Source organism: Macrobrachium rosenbergii, chromosome 2, assembly GCF_040412425.1.
Source record: "Macrobrachium rosenbergii isolate ZJJX-2024 chromosome 2, ASM4041242v1, whole genome shotgun sequence".
Lineage (NCBI taxonomy): Eukaryota > Metazoa > Arthropoda > Malacostraca > Decapoda > Palaemonidae > Macrobrachium > Macrobrachium rosenbergii.
Genome location: NC_089742.1, coordinates 75,278,613 through 75,300,442, shown reverse-complemented (window position 1 = coordinate 75,300,442; position 21,830 = coordinate 75,278,613). Strand labels below are relative to the sequence as shown.

At 34.7% G+C, this 21,830-nt stretch overlaps 1 protein-coding gene across 4 annotated transcripts in view; it reads left to right on the top strand.

The window, feature by feature from the left end:
• LOC136848689 (uncharacterized) overlaps nt 1–13,187 on the top strand; it is a 54,645-nt gene extending 41,458 nt beyond the window's left edge. For 3 of the 4 annotated variants that reach the window (XM_067121190.1, XM_067121197.1, XM_067121207.1), the window contains one exon: nt 10,117–11,986. The gene's annotated coding sequence lies outside the window, so the exon portion shown is untranslated. Of the gene's footprint in view, nt 1–10,116 lie in introns of all 4 variants that reach the window. The other variant, XM_067121179.1, reaches the window with a different exon arrangement.
• The last annotated feature ends 8,643 nt before the right edge of the window (nt 13,188–21,830 follow it).

Below are 21,830 nucleotides of genomic sequence, written 5' to 3'. Positions count from 1 at the left end.
GATCTCATTTTACCTGTGTGGCAAGAGTTGTATTAGTCCAAATAAAAAAACACTGTTTGTTCAGGAAAAAGCATTTCAGAACAAAGATAAAAAGATGTAGAATAAAGAAGTTCATAAAAATGAGGATGAGAAGACTTCTAAAAATAGATCGGTCGGAAGGGGAGAAAGAAATTCTCTTCCAGCTCTCTATTTTTGTTTCAACTATTTATTTCTTTTTTTAAGGGTAATGTATTAAGTTGACTTTTAAATGATATTACAGTAACTTTAATTTCATTTAAAATACTTTGCGAGCATGATTATGATTACGGTCATATTTAGTGTTTAAACTCTAGAAATAAGCATTTATTAGCATTTTTAGGGACCTTGCCAAACTTACGTGAAAAATCGCCTTGAGCAAGGAGTTCTGGAACCTAACCTCACGTAAGTTCGGAGTATGACTGTGGGCATTTTCATAAAGTACAGTAGATTCTTAGTTTTTTGCCACATAGACTTTGAAGCAAAATCTTCAGGCAACATACTTTTTATTTTCTCTACTGTAGCTAGAGTTTGCTTTTATCTCAGGCTTGAACCCTTCTAAAACAAGAACACTTATGATTAGCAGATCTCGTATAGATTTCCCACCCCATCCTCCTCTTCAGGTGGATGGAACTTTGCTGAATGAGTCTGAAGCTTTAACTATTCTGGGTGTAACTTTTTACTCACATATAACTTTTGAGAAACATAATGAAAGTTTCAGCAAATGCCACACAAAAGTTAGGTATTATTTGTAAGGCCTCATATATTTATAACAGTGATAAAATCAGTACAACCTGTTTTAGGTCGTTAGTGCTTCCTTTACTAGAATACTGTTCCCTGGTATGGATGTCTGATTCTGCTGGAGATTTATCTCTTTTGGATGGAATGGTTCGTGGTGGTAGGGTTTCTGTTTCCTAATAGTAGCAGTTATGACTTGGACCATTGACAGATGGTCTCGTTTGTCACTTTTTCATAAGTTGTATTTCAACAGATCTTTCATATTCTCAATTGATCCCTAATCCCTTTTATCTGTTGAGAGCAACCAGATTCACTGAACAGCAGCACCAATATACAGTAAATGTGCCTTGCTGTCAAACTTGTCAGTTCCAGAGATCCTTTATTCCTCACACTGTTGGACTGTGGAACAGCCTCCCAGAGGATGTCATGCAATTGGACTTCAGAAGTTCAAGAGAAGATGCAATATGTTACCACTCTAATACTATTTCCCTGTGAGCTTGTTCCATATGAATAGGTTTTATCTTCTGAATAATAGTAATAATTGACTCGCAAATTAACATCTCAGTAGTGTAGATGAACAATCTACCTTGTCAGTCCCGGCTTATCAGCAGCATTGGTTAACGATGTTTCGGTTTTGTGACACTTGGCTAAAGACATCATTAACCAGATTTTTGGTGCCGGTAAGCAGTTTATCGACATCAGTAGGTGGTTTATTGGTACCAGTAGGTAGTTTATCAGCGTTGGGAAGCGACTTTCGGCGTCGGTAAGCTGTTTATCAGTGCCAGTCAGCGCTTACAGTGTTGTAAATGCCATTTATTACTGTAATTATTGTGGTGTTCTGGTTATGGGCACTCGGCCGGGAACAGAACCCTAGTTGTTAACTAGGGACTGCTTGTAGTACAATTTAGGAGTATGATAAGTGGAACGAGTAAATATGGGGTACCTGACAGAAATTGAATGTGTTGGTATGATTTTTCACGGCAGTGGCACAGGACACTTTATAAAATAAATATATCAGTATTGTATTGATGTAAGTCTTGCTGAATATTCTTGAATGTGGTTTGGCCATGTGGAGAATTTATTATTGTACTGAATCTCAGCTCAAATAAGTTGTTGTGAGTGATACATCCACCACTAAGAATGCCTCATATTTTGATGCTTATGACATTCAATTTTCATCACACTTTGTCAGGAGAAAATATAGTCATAGTCCCGTATCTACCTGCATTGTGCCCAATACCATTATGTCTGTTTCCCGAGAGAATATTTTCAAATTGATATTTGGCTAGTGATAATTCTGTGAACTTTACTTTGTGTGTGTGTGTTTTATGTAAATGTCAAGTTAGCTCCATATTTCTCTTCTCTTGTTGTGAACTAACAGCTGCTTAATAAAGATGATATATCCTGACCAAGCAACTCAGTAAATAAGAAGTTAAACTTTTATAAGATTACTCAACAGTTTAATTTAACATTCGACTTACTGGATTCATTTTGTGCCACACATGCCACCTACCTGTGTACCTGTCATGTGCAAGTGTGGAGGCAGCCATACTAAAAGAAGTGTGAATTATTAACAATATATATATAGAGAGAGATCTGTACAGTGTATTGTGTAAAATGTAATTAAGCCCAAGTTCAAAATGATTTAAAATACAAAATTGATACCTAACTGGTGGTTCAGAGGAAAATGGTAAATTTTCATCACAAGCCCATCCTGCAAAAAGGGTTAGTGCTGTCAGTACACCTCATGTTGTGTATTGTAGGCCTTACTAAAGGTTGTTTGCAGCATCCCTTCAAACCCCTAGCTGCATCCACTTTTTAGCCTTTTACCGTACCTCAGGTCGTCTTCCATTCTTTAATCTTGCTGTCCAAACACTACTGAATGGCTGAAAGTGCCCCAGTGCTTGGCTTTATAGCCAAATTTCCATAAATCGTCATCATCATCATCATCATCACAAGCTCATCACTTTTAACATAGCTTATTCGCACATCTGTATGAATCTAGGTAATCAGTCCCTCAGTAGAAGAAAATAAGATTTGCTCCTGATAGCTTGCCACATGTGCATATGGTTCCCCAAGCCACAAGTGACTATCTCACTTCTTACGTCGGACTAGTTTATAGCTCACAGTCTTTCCTTAGCCTTTTGGATTGTTCAGGATTACCTCTCTTAAAGCATTGTCATAATCATTAATTATCCTAAATTATTTCTTTTTAAGTGTGCTGTATATTAGTAGAAAGCTTTCAAGGGCTATATTAGTACAGTACAAACGTTCAAGTGAGTGTTGTCAGTAGGGTGCCAGTAGCATTGGAGCCTGACTTTTTTTCAGGTTTCAGTTGGCTTCATCCGCTATCATCGACAGAAATGAGGCTATTGTGAAATTTTGTGTACCATGAAAGTTCTAGTTGAAGCTAGGGAAAAAAAAAAAGAGTAGATAAAAAATCTAACTGAAAGATAAGTTTTAGAAAAACATCCAAATAAAACTTACTACTACATTTGTATGACTTCTTGTAGAATTTTTTGTAATAAAAAAATAGAAAATTTTAAAGTACTGCTGTACATCTATATTTGGTTGTGTAACATATTTTGCTCGAAGTTATTTTTGTGGAATTCATTGATACACTAAAAATTGAATTGATTTGGAATTGATATTAGTAACATCATCCTCATCATTATTATTAATGTTTTTACATCAACTTTCCCGTTATTTGTGGAGACTACAATGCTAAGCACAGGGAATGGCTTGAATCAAATTCCACAGATCAACATGGCCGGTCTACTCTTGAGTTTTGTGTATCCTCCGATTTTGTCCAGCTAATTGAGGAACCCACCCATATTTCTGGTAATAGATTAGACCTCATATTCACAGTTGTTCCGGCTATTGTGAAGTCCAAGGTCTGCAGGTATATAGGGACTTCCGATCACTGTAACATTGAGATGGATATATCTGTTAATCACTGTATTCCTATTTCTACCATTGGAAAAACAGTTTGGCTGAAATCTAGAGCCAATTGGGATTGCATTATTGAAGCATGTCAGGCACTTAATATTACAGATGCTACATCAGATCCTGATCCCAAGAAGAACTTAAATGAAATGCTGATTCCTATTTTAGTAAGGTATGTCCCTAGAAAGGTAATTAAATTCAGGACAAATGACCAGCCATGGTTTGATAACATATAGAAGAGCTTACCATAACAAACAGACCAAATTCAACACAAGACAAAATCATTCACATGAAAATTACACCATTTTTGTTGTCTCGTTTATCGTATAGCTGAGAGAAATTACAGCAATTATTTAAAGAGGAAACTTGAAGGAATTACTCAGCCTCATCTGTGGTGGACCAAATTGCCATCGTCTGTCTTTGGGTCAGGCTCATCTTCCATTCCTCCACTACTAACGGATGATGATAGATTGGTTACTGGTCTTAAGGAAAAAGCTGAACTGCTTCGTAGAGCTCTTGAAGCTAAGCAGTCAGCTGAGGATGTCTCTCTCCCTGATATTTGTCATCTTGAACCTATTTTTACAAAATTTGCATTTTGCTCTAGGGATGTTAAGAAAATTCTTGACAATCTTGATAGTTGAGGTGGAGAAGACCCTTATGGGTTCTTCCATTTGTTTTTTAAAAAAGTTTCTGGTGTGTTGTCCCCCAAGGTTAGTAGATTCTATAGATTTTTATGTCAACATAGTATCTTTGTGGATGAGCACAAGCTTAGCGATACAATGCCTGTTCTAAAGAGTGGCATATCTACAGACTGCAGTAACTACAGGCTAATTTCTATTCTGCCTGTGCTTTTCAAAGTTGCAGAAAAACTTATTTTTAAGCCACTATATAAGTATGTGGAATCTAAAGGATTGTTTGCTGATAGTCAATATGCATATCAGAAGCAGTTAGGTACCTGCGATGCTCCTTGTAATTGACATGCCATTTGTAAGAGAACCTCGATAAGGGTCTTGAGTATAGAGTAATTCAAATAGATTATAGCATTGCTTTCAATTTAGTAAATCACAAAGCACATCTTTATAATCTTCAGAATCATGGAGTGGGTGGATATGTTTTAGGATTGCTTCAAGATTTCCTTACAGGTAGGCAGCAACAAGTTGCTGTTGATGGGATCTTAGCGAAGCAAGACTAAGTCTGGATTTCCACCAGGTAGTGTTCTTGGACCACTGTTACAAGTGATATGGTTGTTGGCCTGGAAAACAAGATAGTTCAGTATGCCGACGATGCAACACTTGTGGGTGTAGTAAAATCTCCACTTATGAGAAATGAAGCTGCCCTCAGTCTCAATCAGGACATGGAGCAGATCAATGCATGGTTTAGTTGGTGGGTTATGAGGCTGAACTCTAGTAAAACAAAAATACTGTTGATAGCAGATCTCACACAGATTTTCCACCCCAACCTCCCCTCCAAGTCGATGGGACTCTGCTGAATGAGTCCGAAGCTTCAACTATTCTAGGTGTAACTTTTGGCTTTCATCTTACTTTTGAGAAACATCTAATGAAAGTGTCAGCAAATGTCACACGAAAGTTAGGTGTTGTATGAAAGGCCTCTTATATTTATTACAGTGCAATCTGTTTTAGGTCATTTGTCCTTCCTTTATTAGAATGCTGTTCTCCGGTATGGATGTCTGCTTCTGCCAGTGATTTTATCTCTTTTAGATAGATTGGTTTGCGGTGGTAGGTTTCCATTTCTTAATATTAGCAGTTATGACTTGGACTGTTGATGTGGATGGTCTCTTGTTTGTCAGTGTATCATGAGTTGTATTTGAACAGATCATTCACATTGATCCCTGATCCCCTTTTTCTATCGAGAGCAATCAGATTTGCTGAACAGCAGCACCAATATGCAGTAACTGTGCCTCGCTATAGAACTTATCAGTTTCAGAGGTCCTTTGTTCCTCACAATGTTGGACTGTGGAACAGTCTCCCTGAGGATGTTGTGCAATTGGAACTTAAAAAGCTCAGGCAAAGATACAATACATTACTACCCTAACACTATTCTCCTTCATCCAGCTACAGTAATCCTTCAGTTATCCGATCACCACTATCCGGAACTTTGACATTATCCGATGCACCCAGACAAAGGACCAAGGCCCCAAAGGTATATGATACAGGTAGTGCTCGAGTTATGATAATTTGACTTATAATAATTCGCTTTTACGATGGGGTTAGCAATTAATATCGATACGACAATACAGTATTTGGAAAATATGTATTTTTAAATTTCGCGAGCAACTGGCGCAGGCAACAGCGTACAATCCGGCAGCGTACGGTGTACGATACATTGGCCCAAGAGGCTGGAATAGGTACATTAATTCAATGAGCCGACCTCACTTGCTCTCGTTGTGTCGGAAGTCAAAATAGGTCAGTGTTCGTTTGCAATTTTTTTGCGTTTGTAAATACAGGTAGTGCATGAGTGACAATAATTGGTCTTACGATAATTCGAGTTTACGATGGAGTTAGCAGTTAATACCGATGCGACAATATTTGGAAAATATTTTTAAATTTCGAGCGGGCAAAGGCAACAGCGTCTCAGACAGCAAAAGAGACCAACTTACAATAGACCAACTTCTTTTTCGCCATTTCTTTATTCTATCTTCTAGTTAAAAAAGTAAGAGAATGATAAAAGTATTGTTAGTAACCTTATACTCTTGCGAAAATGCGTACAGCCATAAACAACCGAATGAGAAACTGTTGTTTTGCTAATAACTGAATTGGATAACAGCTGTTTTGCTTGTATTTCAACCATCGTACGGTTAATTACCGTAGTTATGTTAAAAATGACGTTAACCACTGATATATTTTTACACTATACTCTTATCCACTTTGGAGAAAAGATCAGCAAGGAAATATACTGCTACAGTAAATTTAAGCTGCAAGTTGTAGTTGAAGCTGAGAAAAGAATGTTCAAGCTGCTAATGACTATAAATTATCGTGCATTGGCAACATGGATGAAACTCGACCGCAAATAAAATTAGAAAGTATTTTAATCAAAATTACTGGGCATGAAAGAACACATATTACTGCTGTTTTCACGCCGATAAAAGATAAATACGAAAAACTCGTAGTATGATGATGAAATCAAGAGAAAATAGTGAACGGAATCTTGATTTTTTTTTTACACAAAACAAACATGCCCCCAAACAGCCAGCCGTCAACGTCATCTATTAACGAAAAAAAAATAGCTAAATTAATTTCATAACGAGACATATTTAAGTTATATTTCAACTTAAAAACACTTCGTATAACGAAAAATATATATGTCCCTTATAAATAAAGTATGTAGAGACTCATTTACGCTAACTAGAAGCAAGAAATGCGCTCTGAACCGAGTTGAATGCGGCGAAATAAACACCGCATGATCGATTCCCAAACCAAAACATTTGATTGCTATGATCGCAGTTTATAATGCAAAAGCAATATGAAAATTTATACAATTGGATACAGTGTAGTAAGACATAACTTTTTAAAAGATCCGTGGAAAAGATGCACATTCGTTATTTTGATGTACTGTATGTATAATACGTGTTATGTGAAAATAGAATAGAGTATAATGTAGGCTAGGCTACCATATATGATATACGAAAGTGCAGGCTAGGCCTTGTTTGTTATTCAATTTCTCTTTATACTGACTTATCATGTCAATCTGCATTGAACCTGCAGAATTAGCCGACACTAATAACTACTATACCATATATGTATAAAGTATACTGTGTAGTGTAGGCTAGGCTACCATATGTGTATAGATGGTATTGATTACCCTAGTGTAGGCTAGGCCTTATTCGAGTTACGATTTTTTCAACAAACGATGGGTTTTTTGGAACCTAACCCCATCGTAAGTAGGGGAATACCTGTATACATGTTTCAAAAAATTTGAAAAAACACCCTCTGATAGTTGGCAATGCTGTACTGCCTCAGGAAAATGTTGGTAACATTGCTTGCACATAAACAGACTGAGAAAGGAATTTGGTGGGTGGGGGAAGCCTCAAGAAATTTCTAAGGTGGGGTAGGGGAGTTGGGTTGGATAGCTGGGCAGAGCACCATGGGGGAGGAGGGCCAGTAAGGCTGTGTAGGGGAACTCACTCAGAGAAGGGGTTGTTTTGGAAGGTGGGTGGAGCTGGGGAGCAATTTCCATGGCTGGGTGGGGGGAATGAGAAGGCTAGATAGACATCTCACTTGCTATGGCTTGTTTTGTTTAATGTTTTTATGTTTATAATAATTCATATTTTATTAAAGGATATGTACAGTACTGAGATACGTTATAGAGAGAGAGAACAACTGAAGTAACGACACACTCTCCTTCACTTTTTTATTTATATTTTACACTATTCTCGTTTATATTTTTACTGTATTTTCTCAATTTTTATTTTAATAACCCAAAAGATCAATGCAGTTGAGTGTGTAGGGTGCGTACATACATACACTCATTCGCTGGCATTATTGACCTTGCTAGAGCTTTTCTATATTGCTTTTATGCTTGATTTCTCCACATTTTATTAAAGTATATGTACAGTGTTGCTGTAACAAAGCAAAAAAAAAAAAATATACAACAGAGAGAAAGTATCTATTACATTAAAGCCTATACAATAACACACACACACCTAAATTTGTAATGAAATACTGTACAGTAGATCAAGCAAAGCAAAAAGAAAAATGGCAAATGTGACACTGTGCTAAGAGTGACACATACACCCCCACACTATGTAAGAGACAGTGACTTCAGCATCGATGAAATGACACTAGTAGATGTAAACACACACAGGCATACAAGTAAAGGTTCCGTGATAATTTGAGGTGAAATGAAAAATCATTACAGTAATTCCAGTAAAACAGAAAATGGTCAATTACTTTTTAGTAGCATTGTTAAAATGAATCTGCTGTGGATGTTCATCTTTAAGAAGTGCCATACATACTAAAGATGTAAACATGGCATTACAGTGAACCCCCGTATTCGCGGGGAATGTGTACCACACCCCCACCCCCCACGAATAGCTAAAATCCGCGAGTACTTAAAATCCCTCTGAAAACACTTAGAACTGACCATTTTGATAGTTTAAACACAAGAAAAACCCTGTAAAAATGCTTATACCTGAGTATGTTAATAGTTTTATCACAAAAAGTGCATTTATTCATGAAAATTATATGAAAATACAGTAATTAGTGAACATTTCTTAGTGAAAAATACAGCGAATGGGCGAATTTTCCGCAAATAATGGGTAGATATGTTCCACAGAGAAACCCGCAAATGCGTGAGTTCAGGGATTGTGAGAACGCAAATACTGGAGGTTTACTGTATACACAAATACAGTTTCCATGATAGGGCGAAATGAGCAAAACAAATGAAGGATCCGTATACACGTGTCTTTCGTAACATGTGACCCTTAAAATTTCGTCCCCTAAACATGATCTTATCATACGAGATACGAGTATATATCATGTATCGTGAGTTGCATTTTAGATAGCCCAGAGAACATTTGCTAACCTCTTACCGCAGTAATCCCATCTTTTTGGTAAGTAAATGGATTCAGTAAGTAAAATATGAGTTTCATTGCCATTATCTTCATCTTAAATACAGCTTTAATAGCTTATTTGACTTAAACAAATGATTACAAGTGTAACACCTGTCCTAGGTCAATAGTTTGCACACACATATGGTATCTCATGTATGGTAATACAAAATGATAACAATGATAAGAAAATAGGTGTATAAAAACACATTAATGATCTTAAAATCATAGTAGGCTGTGGGTACACACAAGCTAGGCTACATACGAACTGAATTGTGACATTTTATGAGAGAGAGAGAGAAAGAGAGAGACAATGTTCTTTCTGAGTGTATTTATGCAGTATATTTTGTTACAGTTTTGGGAAAAAAGGTAGATAATTGCCTTTTGCATAAAGTTTTCAGTTTAAAGAGTGTTGATAGTTTTTTATAAGCATATTGGGTGTTTACAGTTAATGTGGTATTGACGAGGTTAGGTGAGGAAGGGTACAGAGTTACCTTTGAACACCCCTTAGACTTTTTACTTGTCCAGTGCCCTTATCTGGATTTTACCATGATCTGATGGGTCCTTGGCTCTATTAATCCAGATAATTGAAAGATTACTTTCCTTATCTGCTGCTTTGCTAGGTAACTGGTCTTCACCCCTCCTCATTGTATGTCCAAACCATCTCAAAGACTTGTGCAAAGTATTTGAAATACTTTATACGAATTATTATTAATAATGCCTGTTCCGTAGCTGGAATAAGATTTTGATAACTTTTACTGGATGCTTATTTTATAATTAAAAGATGGGCTGAATCATTAGTACAGTGTCATAGCTTTTTAAAATCTAATTATAACCCTATACCCAAACAGCTCATTTTGGACTTTGAACTGCTGGATAGAGGGAGATGTGGTTGCATATCCTACCATTCAAGCACCATTTGCTTCAACTGATACCCTGTCTCCAAGTCTTTTGGCAAATTCCAGTTGGGATGTGCAGATGCAACAAGGAAACGACACAGACAGTCTTGTTTCTTGAACTTGTGTATTCTCGTTTGTAAGTGAGATCATTTAAGTCAAGGAATTTGATTTAATTTACTCATTAGATTTTAGGTTATTTCAGTCACCTAAGTTACTGGTTTATTTCTGTCACTTTATTTTCAAGATCTTGAGTCATTTAAGTTACATAGTTTTACGATATTTTGTAGGTTTGTTTATTGCTATGTTGGAAAAATGCCTGAAATTTATTTTATTTTAGTAGAGCTTTATTCAATGTCTCACAAATATGACCCCACTTATCTAGTTATTTTTTTATTTTTTTTTTTACTGAAAGAATCAACCTGGTTTATTATCAGATGATATCCTATTTTTCCTTTTTTTGTCGGATTTATTTAGGAATTTTAGGGATCATTGAATGATATTGAGAGCTTATGCCATTTATCCATGACTTATTAATATTAGGTTATACATTACAGTAAAACAGTACAAGAGTTGAAAGAGAGAAAATCATTTAGTAAGGGAAATTCATTGCAGTCCTAATTCAAGGTGGATACTGACGTTGATCATCTTAAGTGTAGGTGAGACGTAGCTTTAGTAAATTTTATTTTATTCCAATATTGTAGCAAATGTGTATAATATTCATGGGCCATGAGTAATCAAGTTAGCATCTGATATTATGTACTTGTGCTTACAAGCATGTTATGTATTTTATGTTTTTCATTTTAATGAGTGCTGTTTGTTTTATTGTCTCATTTTTTAATGTTATAGTTGGTGTTCCTGAAGCCATTCACAATTTCATTTTTTTTTTTTTACTGTTCTCATTTTATAATAAACTTGAAGGTTATCCTTTAGGTTATGAAGAGTTTATATATAATTCTATAAGCTATGAGGAAACAAACATTTTCTTTACAATAATACAGTAATTGTCATGTAGTTTACTGCAGCACTGTATTACTTTTTTTTTTTGAGAAGGAAATTATCATTGTGTTACAGGCATTTCGGAAGACAACAGTAGGTTTTCATGAGTTGTTGAATGTGATAGTACTTAAGTATTTCCATTTAATTAACGTAATTTATAGATTTTTTTTAAGAGAAAGAAATACAGTACAAGACAAACATGCAGACTTGAAATTATTGCAGAGGTCATAAACGGTAGACATATTATGTCGAAATAAGTTTGAAAAGCTTAGAATTTTTTAAAATTTTAAATATTCTAGGAACGTTGACGTAAGTTAAAGTATTTAGATCCTCATTCATGTTTTGAGTGGATTTCAGTCTTATGCAGGTTTTACTTTTACTCACTAAGGAAGCTAATGTTTGTGGCAATTTGTGAGTCTACTGTTGTACATTATCAATATTTTCCCTTTTTCTGTGGAAGGCACCAGGCTTGAAGTAATGAGTATAGTGAATTTATTTTTGTCAAGATTGCTTAAATATCCAAGCTCTTGAAAATGCCAAATAAATGAAAGGATGCCAAGTTTGTCTTATGGGATAGTTTATGTAGAGTATCTGTTGATTTATTTTTGATATTGGTATTCTGATAGGTTCATATTTCTGTTATCACTAGCAATAAGTAGTTTTTTACATCTATGTTACTGCTATCCTGTTCTGTCTTCAAGAAGAGTCTTCTCTGCATGTACATCCAGATTGTATACATAAATATTCACTTTTATGTATACACGTATGTAGGTGTAATTGTATAAACATCAGTTACTAAGCCTCCCAAGTATTCAGTGTAAACCCAGCATAATGAAAAATATTATGCATCAGGTAGAATATAAACCTTGGCTTTGCCTTATATGAACAGTAAGTTATTCTGTTTCTGAATTAGTGTTTTTTTTTTTTTTTTACCTTAATAGGCTGTCAGTTGGGTAAATAAACAGTTGTGTGCCTGTAATGTATGTAATAGATATAAAAAGCATATCTAAAAAACATTACTCCCACATTCAGTGGGAGTAATGTTCACAGAGTTGTATTGGTCAAATGTTGTTTTGGGTTCTGACATTCCTAAATCCCCTTATACTGTATGTGATGAACATCTTGTCATGACTTGAAGGTAACACTCTTCTTTGTGATGCAATTATTGGGATGTGTAATGAATCCAAAACATATCTTGAAAATTTTGATGTGTGATCAATCTTTTTTTTTTTTTTTTTTTTTTTTTTGCCTTTGCCTTTTTGCCTTTGTGACTTTCTGTCTCTTGTTTTTTGAGTCATGGAATTGAGAAGAGAAGTAGAAAATGGATTCTCATTAACAGAAAAGTTACCTGAAGGTTTAAGTTGATCGTAAGAATCTGCCTCCACCAGTATTATGACGACTTGGTGTAGTTCTGCATCCCAAAATTACAGCATAATTTGTTTATACAGTAATGTACATGCACATGTATCTCTACACTGATGTTCACTTACATTCTGTGCAAAGTGAATAATTATTGTTGCATGCTCAAACCTAGTTTGAAGTTTCATCAAGGGGTTTTAGTGTTGTACAGTTCTTTTCTCTATTGGCAAAATTTAATTAACCCATTGTTTATGTGCACCAGCAAATGTTTTAAAATGGCATCGTTATTATGTGTTGGCATTCTCGAGTTGCTTGTTACTAATTTTAGATTTATATTTAGGAGAGAAAAATTATGGAAATTTATATAACCGTCCAAAAAGCTGTCCACTTTTAACTTTTAAGGGTTATTGTGAGTAATCTTGCCAGTTTTTTGTAAGTTGATAAACATATTGTAAGGAGATAATTTCTGCATTAATTATACACATTATTTTATTTTTAAGACTGATGGAAAGTCATATATTCCATACAGAGTTTATAATTTTTCCCATGTATAACAAAGATCTGTTTAGACTTTTCTTGGATATATTTTGTAGGTAGTGGAGACATTTGTGCAGATTGAAGCTCATTTCCAGGAATCTGGTATAATAAAAATTGAAGTTTTTGCAGAAGTGTGTACTTTTCAAAAGAAATTTTTGTAGTAAATTTGTATGAAATTGCAAAACCAAATTTTAATATTATGTAGTGATGGGAATTATTACGAGATTAGAACTTTCAACTTTAGTCAGGTAGTTTAAGTATCATATGGGTTTGGTGGAATGTGTAATACAGTCATGGTGTACTAAATTTCAAGGTTTCTATAGAACCACTTTAAAATTGTTTAGTTTGTCAGACCAGCAAGTTTAATACAGCAAATTGCAACTTCTTTAGAGTGTTTTCAAATGGCATAATCCCCAAATGCACAGATTGCAGGTCAGTACTAACCGTTCAGCATGTCTATGGTATTATCCAGATTGCAACCAACAGTGAAAGTCAGTCTCAGAAACAAATCCAGTAAGAAAATTTTTTCCAACAGCATTTTCAGTTTATGCAGTCATGGAGTTTGTACAGAATGGCAGTTTATTAAATATTTCAAAAACAATATATGAGCTAGCCCAATAATAGTCACTAAATAAGGTCCTGGTGCATTTCAACTATATCATAATACAGTGATTATGAAGTTGCTAACATGGTGTCTCAATTTGGGTATTCAACTTGCTGAGGTTATATTTGTGAAGATGCTGGATGCATTTAAGAGATGAATTGGATCTACAAATATTTTATCTCAGGTTTGTTAAAATGTGAAATAAGAGTCAATAATAGTAATGGATCTACAAGTATGATGTCTATGTCCAAATTATAAGAAAGACTTGCTTGCTAGTCAGGACAGTGAGGGAATATCCTGCTTAAATTTCATAACACATGTTTAAGTTCTTGATTATGGATTTTTTTTTAAATGGGTTATAGAGAAATCCAAAATTTGTCTTTTCTTAGGAAGAGAGTTAGATGTAACAAGTTGTACCTAAATGACATGGAACGGTTCCATGATATTAATGTAGTGCATAGAACTTTAAAACTAATGTGTGGCACTTAAGGCTCTATATATATATATTGTGTGTGAGGTAAGATCCATAATGACAGCATTTTACAAAACACAGTGTATTAAAACATATATAAGTACAAAGCTTATAGATTTTTAGTGATCAAGTCCATGGCAATTTGACAAAAGCTATAAGCTTTGTACACAATATATTTTTAATAAACTGTTTTGTAACATGTATTTCACTTTGCATCTTACCTCACATTTCTGAGAAGTACGACAGTACTTTTATATTTCGTATATATATATATATAACTTTTTTATGAATATTATGAGTTTGGGCTCCTTGGTTTCTTATGCTCTGCCTTAGGATGAAGGGCTTGTGATTATCAGTAAGATTCCCTGAGTGTCATATTTTCGATTCTGTCAGTATCAGTTGAATAGTCTTGAGGTTTTAAAAACTCAGTGTTAACTTGTGTGCAGCACAGTGTAGGTAATGATTTTTATATTCCATTGTGACAGTTGTGGATTAAGTTTTACAAATCATGATTGTGATGGCCAATCATGAAATAACTAATGAAAACAATTTGCTTACCCCTCAATTGCCTTAACCTAGTCTCTACAATTTGCTTACCCCTCAATTGCCTTAACCTAGTCCTCTACTCTACTACACCTGAGTGTAAGATGTACTTTGAGGTTTGCAGAAACAGTTCAGGGTATATATTGTGCTTAAAATCTCAAAGGAAGCAAAATTGCTAATTTCTTATAATTTAGACCAAGAAGTACTGTCACTTAACCAATCCAAAGTTTGTGTGATGTGACCATATCCATAAGCATTCCATTTTTACAATTTGAATTTATGACTAGCAAAAATGGTGAATGTGGTTTTTGCATTTATTGCATATTTTTGGAAATGGCTGTGGAGTTTGTTGAATCAGGGCATCATGATAGAATTACTAGTATGCTTATCTTAACAGAGTGTTTCCTTGCCTTTGCTTGTGTCTCACTCATGATCATATATTGTTACTTTCCTCTATGTATGGTAATAAGATAATGAAATCAAAACTTCATGAACTTTATTCGGTGGTTGTAACTATAATGTTCTTCATTTAATTTTTTTTTTTTTTTCGGCAAATACATATGGATTTCTTCCAGTTCCACAAAATTTGGCATCTGTTATTTTGGTAGTGATGCCTTTGTCATGTCTATATGTGGATGATTCACAAGAAGTTGAACATGAGTGACTAGCTGTAGTTGTAGATTGTTGTTTGGCTCTTGTATTGTTTTTGGATTATTTTAGATTTTTTTTTTCTTTTTGCCAGGTCTAGGGAATTGTTTCTTGGCTTGGTTAAATGTAGGTAGTTAGAAGACTGTATTTTTGTATGTTAGTACAATAAAATTAGTGATCATTGTTGTCATTTGTGACTGATGCATCAAAATTAATTGTAAAGATGCAAATAATCTTTTAAGAAATGGAAAGTTTTATCATGTTATGGGATTAGTGTTTTTATTATATGAGGTTCATAAATGAATTTGTGCCTTTACAAAGCCCAGGTGAAATTAGATGAAGTTTTAGAAGTTGTTTCTAGCATTGACACAATTATAAAGTAAACAAGTATTGATGTATGCTGTTTGTATTATTTCTACTATATTATGTGTAAGATCAACTTTTGTGAGTCTATTACACAAGTGTTCTTTATTAATCAAAACTTTACCATGTTTCAAAGGAGGAATAGGGCTCATATTGCACAAGAAGTCAGGACAGAGAAGCTCGTTTGGAGAATGTACCAATGAGGGCCATAAGTTAATTGGTGAACCCTTCAAGAATTTAGAAAAAAGAAATTATTGTCTTTAGTGTTTGGAAAGTTTACAAAGAAACTTTCTTGTGCCTTTGACCCTTGCCTCTCTACAAATGACCTACAAATTGCCTTGACTCTTGGTTATTCAATGAATTCGTTTTTTAAGTCTGACCATGCTATTGTATTTTATTCATAAGATTGAAGGAAACTTACCTTTAGAAGGGTGTAAGTGGTTAGTGTGTGCGATTGTTCGTATATCTAATGTAATTTTTTCCCAGACCAATTTCAATTGATTATAACACTTAACACTATATTACAAGTAACATTATCATCCTTTAGCTGCCGTCCATGATTTTAGATATTGATATAAGCTTGCAGTGCAACCAGTTTTGATATATTTGCATACCCTAAATACAGTATTTTGATATGAGAGTATATTTGTTGATACATGCTATTTTCACTGGCCATTAGTCTTGCTTTTCCTGCCCCTTTAAAGCTTTACTCATGATACTACATATGGGGACTACCACCCAATGATGCTACAGTTTTGGAGTGCAACATTTATAAAAATAAATTTGAGCTTTACAAATATTTGCTTATTTTTTGCAATAATGACATTGCTTTTATTTACCTTGAAATTCAGTGAACATATCATTAACACATTGTGTATCAGTGTACCAGTATCATGTTGAAATCTCTTTTAGCAATAGTAACAAAGGATGCCTTTCAAGTTTTCATGTTTATATTTTTTTCAGCCCCTTTGGGTGAGGGATGACTTGACTGTGAAATGGTTAATTGTAAGAGACAGCAGAGACTGGCATTTTAATGTCATAATGTAGAATTTTTTTATTGATATTTATGAAGAAATAATTTTTAAAATTAAAAATATGGGTTACTTAAAATCTTTTAAATCTTCTTTTCTTAAACAACCAAATATCTTTCATTAAGGAAGTTTAGCTTGTTTTGATATTTTTTTATATGTTCATAAAAAAATTATTCTGGAAGATACTGTATAAAACTTGACTGAATAGATTTCTGTAACAGTGATACGAGCAGCAAGCATATGGCCAGCAACACTACAAACATGGTGAATTTGGCATTATTGCTCTACATAGTTTAGAAAAAGTTTTATTGTATTGTTTTTGTTAGAGTTAACAGTGTTGCCTTAAAAATAATGCTAGGTCTATTGGTTTATGAATGACAAATATTTATTACAAATCAGTAATGATTCTGAGCTTTAAATGTTATATAATTTTTTGTTACTACTGTATAAATGAAGTCATCATTGCATAGCAAGACAATATATATAACAGTTATCTCACTGTTAATCAACATTCCATTTTTATTCAAAACTCCAACTATACTGAAAGCACAGTGTGAAGTTTTGACAAATTAAAGTTATAAATGCCTTGTTTTCCTTTTTTCTGTCCTTCATACAATAAGCTTGACCTCTATTTGTAATTTATGAAAGTGTCATCCTGGCTAACCTTGACTTATGAAACTGTTTGGATGTAAATAAATAAACGGTTCTGTTAAGCATTGTTAGTCATGAAGTATATGCAAAATGACCAGCCTTTTCATTTTGTTGGAAAAAAATAAATTATCCAGTTTGCAAATTCCCCTGACCCAATGCCATTGTAAATTACATTTAAGACAAGTACACCTGTAAACACCCCGAGGACATGCGAGTACATACACGGTCTTTGTAATTAAATAGTGAGTGGAATATGAATTAAATGGACCTTAATGGCTCTAAGTTTACTTTGTATATATTGAGAAAACTATTTGCTAATCATCCAATAAATATGGAAATCTAGCGTAAGAACCTAGTTTAGGAACTGTATAATTAGGTTTATTAGAAAAATATTTATCTAAAAGTATGTGAAGTGTTTTAAAAACAGTTCAAGTAATTGCTTTGTTGTTATTTCCAGAAGCTTCTAGCACGTTCCGAGAAATTGTAGTCTTGAATACAGTGATTTATCCAGCTGGTATCTGGTTACTGGACAAGGTAACTTGTACTCATAGAGAGTTGTGATGAGATTTCCATAGAGCCCTTAGGAATCGAGGGAGAAAGATTGTGTGTTAACGTAATAGTTGAGTAATGCTGTTGCAGCCTGCAAGTCGAAGCAAGGATTCAGTTGTTTCTTCGCTATCAAAAGAGGCGCAAGCTATGTTGTCATTCATCTATTTATTTTACTTGCTGTTTCTTTAATACGGCTCCTCTTGAAATTCGCATCACAGCAAGGACACAAATGCAGCAATGACAATGGTATTACAGAATATTGGAAGAACCACTAAGAGAAAATTATTAATATGTGCAAAACAAAAGGAATTAATTTATGTTAGCAAACATAAATTATTAATGAGGATAAATCATAATAGAATCTTATAGGAATGAGGCAAGAAACGTACATTTAAATTTGATAGTGAGTGAAAACTCTCACATCTCCCACTAACAAAATGAGTGCAATGACACTGCACATGAAAATAACTGTTGAATAAATGACTATGACAGGAAAGAGTGAGAATTAAATCATTGAGGTCTGCACACCACCTGCACATTTTGTTCTTTCAAGCAGTGGCAGCAGCTCTTGTTGGTTGTGCTCCTGTATTAGATAAGCAGTCTACCTGGTAAGGTAGTCCTGCATCAGGATTATTAGGTTCTGATTAGATGGTTCACTTTCCTCACCCTCTTGACATAAATCTGCATCAATCTAACATCAGTAAAATTCTGGGTAAGAGAAAGCTCTATAGGATACAAATGACTGATGGAATAATGTGCTACAATTTCATCACCCCTTTTGAGTTTAAGTCCAACATTTGGTCATGTCCTACTGCAAGTTCTAAAACTTGACCCAGTAACTAGTGAGGCCTAGTTTTATTGAGCATTTTTATGAGGACTACATCCCCAGCACTGATTTTGTTTTCCCAGTAATGTTAATGTAAGTCTTTACATTGTTCTCTTAGACTAAGGAGAAAAGATTCATACCATAAATCTCTAAAATGATCAAACATTTCATCTATGGAGGATAATGTTGCAGGGGGGTTGATTCCATAAGCAATTATCATCTGGTTCTCTTAATAGCAAATGGGACCTGGCATTGTCTGAGAAAACAATTCCCCCTTAAATTGGGACCACCTTGATGTGATGAGGGGCTCTCAAGCTTAGGGATTTTTTTTTTTTAATCCCTAGGTTTGATCCCAAGTGTCCCATGTATACTGTATATAATGATATATTTTAGGTGTAATTTTGTGGATTTTTCCACTTGTCAAAATTTACCAAACCTAATGAATGGGAAAACATATCATGGCATGGAGTGGAGTTGGATCTGAAGCTAATTAGTGGGAACTGTGGTAGAACCATCATCTACCTGATAATATTCGGATCCATTTTTTTTTTTTTCAGGTGGAACTATTCTGTGGAGCTGGACCACGGATTCATAGGACTCTCGGCTTTCTGTCCGGTTAGCCCATAATGTGATTAGGACGGGGATGACTGTACTATTACAATACACTGTCCTAGCAAGCGGGTTTTGCTTACACCTGGGCCATACTAATCATGATATGCCATCCCCTTTTCAGGGTGGGGTAAGGACGCGGACATTTGGGAGTCAGTTCCCACTGGTGCCATTAGTGGAAGATTGAACTTCATAAAAAGCCAATGATATCGTTTCAAGATTTTTTTTTCCCCCCCTTTTTTATGGAAAGTAGAATTAAAGATTTCAGTACCCCTGGACCTCAGGCTGCGCCCACAGTATCGAGCTTTGTTCAATGAACTTTGTCCGATGTGACGTCAGAAGCGGAGAAACAGCGGGCAAAGTCAGAAGTTTGCCCGCTTCTGGCATCACACCAGACAAAGTTCGTCAAATAAAGCTCGATTGTGTGGACGCAGCCTCATGATGGTAAAATTCTGGCACAGTCAATGACTATTGGAAGGTCATTCCCAAATCTCCTTAGTACAGACATAAATGCCACAAAGGAACACCCTGTTCCAAGTAAAATATCAACTCCTACAGACTCAGAGTGTTTAGAAAATCAAAAAGAAACGAATAAAAACAAACTGGTAAACTCCAGTATCATATCACTGGAACTGCACATACATAATGGACAATAATTCTAAATTAGATACAAGTAATCCTCCTAAAACCCCATCAACACAAGACAGACTCATCACCGATGAATGAAAAAAATCAAAAAGAAATAACTATCAACTCAATCCAACACTAGTTCATTTTGAACATATTTTTGGACCAGACAATTGGTCCAGATTTTTAGTATTAAAAGCAGAAAAACAAATCTCACCAGCCATATTAGAGAACAAATTATTAAATATAAACCCCACACAAGATATGGAATGTAGACATCAAAAACAATGAATGGCTAATACAAACAACAACCAAGGCCCAATCAACAACCTTTCTACAAATAACCAACATGTATGAAATATAAGTAAAACCGTAACCAGCCATGAAACCCTAAACTATACACAAGGAACAGTAATGCTCCCAGACAATGATGAAAAAGAGCTACTATCAAATCTTAATAGACTCCCTTAAATTAAGATACAACATACATGACTTGGAATTATATACTGTCCCAAGTAGAAAAGATGCAAATAAACATATTAAAATAGTCAAAATAAAATTTACAAACCGGGAACTGCCACGAAAAATAAAATTTCTAAGACTAAATAGAGAAGTTTGCCCCTTTGTCCCTAAACCTCTCCAATGTTCTAAGTGTCTAAAATATGGCCATTCAACAAAAAGATGTAGAAATAATGCTATATATGCTGTATGTTCTGGAGATCATACAACATACTGGAAATGCAAAACCTTCAAATGTGTCAATTGCAAACTAAATCATCATGCAAAATCTAAAGACTGTATATTTTATCAATATTATACAGAATTACAAATGTTACTGGACATAACCAGTATGCCCGTTAACAAAGCCAAACTCGAACTGAAGGTGAGAGGAATCAATGATCCAGTAAAACGCTATTCATATTCAAATGTTGTAAAAACTCATAATAAACAAAGAATCTCAACACAGAATAGCTGAGACACATCTCTCCCCCTACTCTACTACCAATAAAAGCCCAAGTGTACAGTTGCAACAGACCTCTCTTACATCACAACAGGCCTCCCCAAAATTAATCCCAGTTAATCATTCAGAAACAAATTCCTATGATATGGAAAAATTAACAGAGGTTAATAACCCAGATCTGGATACTCATAATGCACTAACATCATCCACAGAAAGCTTACTTGACAAAAATAACCATAATAAAAAAAGGAAAGTAATTGACAGAACTCCCCCTAAGGGTAAAAAACCTAGCATTCCGTTCACAGATCGATCTAACAAAACACCAGTCTCGCCCACCATTAATCTGAAACAGATTACATTAACTGCACCACAAGTGGAAATCCATATTGTTCCACAATCCAAGACAAATATAAATAATGATTCCCCAAATAAGGATAAATCATCTAACTCTTCTGTACTCTCATCACCAAAATCAACGAAGAAATCTTCAATTAAACATCCCACTGAAAAATCAGAAACCCCCAAAATTCATCAAATCACAATTACATCAAACCAACCCTTAACAAGACCAAAGAATTATAATAATAATAAGTCCAAAAATTTAAATCAAAATCTTATACCAGCACATCGGAGATCCTATATACCTACACCAGAAATTCACAACAAAAATAATTGGGACCCAGAGATCTGAACCATTCCTTCAACACTCGGAACATGATTTATCTTGTGGATGTTACGAGTTGTTGTTGTGGTTCCCCAGACTCTGTTATGCCAGGAAGCCTGCACCGTGCAAGAAGGACACCACGCTTACTGGATCTGACCATAACTGTGTGGTAGTGTGGATGTTGTGTTGTTGTCTAAGGGCTGCCAAGTTAGGGCAATCTACTAAG